Genomic DNA, 2997 nt, shown 5'->3' with positions numbered 1-2997 from the left:
TAATTAATGTCACACTTTGTATAGCACTGACTGTCTTATGCTATGCTCTGTTTGTTATTTGTTCTATTTTCATTCATAAAAAAAATAAATAAAAAAAAACTGTACGAACCCGGAAGTAAGATTTTTGGCACAGAAATACTCCGTCATACGTCCAAATAGTTTTTTGAAACTTTGTCCATGCTTAGCATGAGAATCCAACTCTTTAACAGTGTAAACAACTCTGAATGCATGAAACAGCATGGTATCCCCCCTTTAATCGTTTCAATTCAAACAGGTGAAAGCTGTAATCAGGCCAGAAGAAGAGTTTTTGGTTTCAACCATCAAAAAAACAATGCAAAGACACATTCATAAAATGAATTCATACAATCTATCAAACAGAAAATAGACGATACATTTCAATTCAACATCTTTAGATCACAATGATGATTAAAGTCAATCTAAAAACAAATGCCGCTTTGAGAACAGTCTTTATTTTTTTCACGTGACAAAAAATGCCTATACAATAGTTTCTCTAAGCAAAATTAATGACAGTTTAAATAGCATTAAATATAGGGTAGTAAAGGCCACTATTGTTATTTATAGCAGTGGTTAAAGACAGGTACCTCGCCGCCTAGAACAATAGAATAAACAAGTTAGTCCACCCTAGACGGGTCCGCTTGAAGCGGAGAGAGTTGCTGTAGATTGCGCTGAGTGCCGGGCGGAGGAGAGGGGAGCTCTCGGTGTTCCCCACTGATTGGTTTGCACACTCGCGTTCGCAGTGAAACTAGGTCAGTAGTTCAGTAGAGCGAACTCTAGCAAACCCGAGCAGATGGCGCGTCGGAACGGCTCACGGTGGCATATTTGGGGCTTTAACTCGGCATTTAACCATATATTCTGGTTTTAATGTGACGGACAATCACGTTTTTAAGACGTAGTATATTGGGCTGTAGTTATTTTCGAGGCCTTTTGGCAGATTGGCTGCCGTCACATTCAGTCAGTTGTGGCTATGCTATTCTTTATATGTCTTTATAGGTGTATTCGCATGCTACTGTCGACTTTTTCTTTTGTATGTTTTGGGGAAACTTTGTGTCTTTCATATGGCATGCTAATTTTTTTTAACCCTCTGGTATTGTTCATTTGGGAGTCACACTCAAAAGTGACCGAACACCTGAAATGTAACTCCTTTTTTCAGTAAAATCAATGCAGCTCGTCAGTGAACAACGGCTCTGTGTAGTTAATGCTGCTCAATGTGAAAGCCCGCAGGTGATGGAGATTACCGCTGATTACAGAACCGGCTTTCTGACAAGATGCTCCATGCGATTTATTGTGCAGCCCTAATTTGGATATATAATTAGACTTTCTCAAAGACAACTTTTTGTAAAGGTTTAGATTTTATTTTTTTTTTTTAAATGTCAGTTTTTGCATTTACAATACAAAAACATTTTGCAATACAGTCAAACCTGAACACAGAGAAATTTTATTACACATAGCATCAAAATTCAAAAAATGTAACAATGAACGGGAATGCTTTATCAGAGGTTAATCAATCTGATGTCAAACTCTTATTTGAGTCTTCTGGCTTCTGGAGTGTGTCTGTTTTGCACTCTTGATATTTTAGTGTCACCCTTTCTTTGCGGTGCACTATTTTTCTGCATCGTGAATGATTTGTAGATTGTACACACACAAAAATCTCTGTATTTTTGTGTATTTCCCATTTATTAACAATGGTGGTCATTTTTGACCGCGAACAACACAGGTGTGACAATTTTTTTAACAACCATTTAGCATTTTTGGAATCAAGTCCATGATTTTTTTTAATGGTCACATAGTGACTGCCATAAAAGTCATCGAGTTTCGTATCACTCCGATGAAGTAGCAATTTTTACAATGTAAAAAAAAAAAAAAATTTCCGATCTAAAATGACCGAACAACACCAGTTTTTTTTTTTTAAATGTCAGTTTTTGCATTTACAATACAAAAACATTTTGCAATACAGTCAAACCTGAACACAGAGAAATTTTATTACACATAGCATCAAAATTCAAAAAATGTAACAATGAACGGGAATGCTTTATCAGAGGTTAATCAATCTGATGTCAAACTCTTATTTGAGTCTTCTGGCTTCTGGAGTGTGTCTGTTTTGCACTCTTGATATTTTAGTGTCACCCTTTCTTTGCGGTGCACTATTTTTCTGCATCGTGAATGATTTGTAGATTGTACACACACAAAAATCTCTGTATTTTTGTGTATTTCCCATTTATTAACAATGGTGGTCATTTTTGACCGCGAACAACACAGGTGTGACAATTTTTTTAACAACCATTTAGCATTTTTGGAATCAAGTCCATGATTTTTTTTAATGGTCACATAGTGACTGCCATAAAAGTCATCGAGTTTCGTATCACTCCGATGAAGTAGCAATTTTTACAATGTAAAAAAAAAAAAAAATTTCCGATCTAAAATGACCGAACAACACCAGAGGGTTAAATATATTTTTCCAAACCTCCACCGATGATCACAAAAAAAGAATCTGATCTTATCCGAAAAATGCCTTAAATCGATGATTTATTGTTTTTACATTTGCGTATAACGGTGGAAATTATAAAGAATATAACTGTTCTGTTTGCGATTCATTTTTTTTGGTTGTTCCGGTTCCTTAACAAAGTTAGCCACGCTTTTAGTAATTTTGAGTGTAAAATATATAGAAATAAAAGAAATGTTTTTTGGACTCCTTTAAAAGCAGAAATTATTAATTACAATTGTAGTGACTATTTAGATGATACATAAATGCTGTTGGCCGTAACTGTATATTAAATAAAAACAGTAAACCAAAATAAAATGTGATTAAGATATTTAATCGACTTATTCCTTAATTTATTTATTGATTACCACAAATCTTAATGTGTATCTTTAACGCATTGCAAAGACCAACTAATCAGAACAGTTTTTGTTTTAAGTATTTGAAGACCTGACAAAACAAACAACTTGCGATTTCAGTAAGCGAGTCAAATTAATTCA

The sequence above is a fragment of the Sinocyclocheilus anshuiensis genome, unplaced genomic scaffold (genome assembly GCF_001515605.1).
Source record: "Sinocyclocheilus anshuiensis isolate Anshui unplaced genomic scaffold, SAMN03320099.WGS_v1.1 scaffold997, whole genome shotgun sequence".
Lineage (NCBI taxonomy): Eukaryota > Metazoa > Chordata > Actinopteri > Cypriniformes > Cyprinidae > Sinocyclocheilus > Sinocyclocheilus anshuiensis.
Note: the sequence above shows the minus strand (reverse complement) of the source record.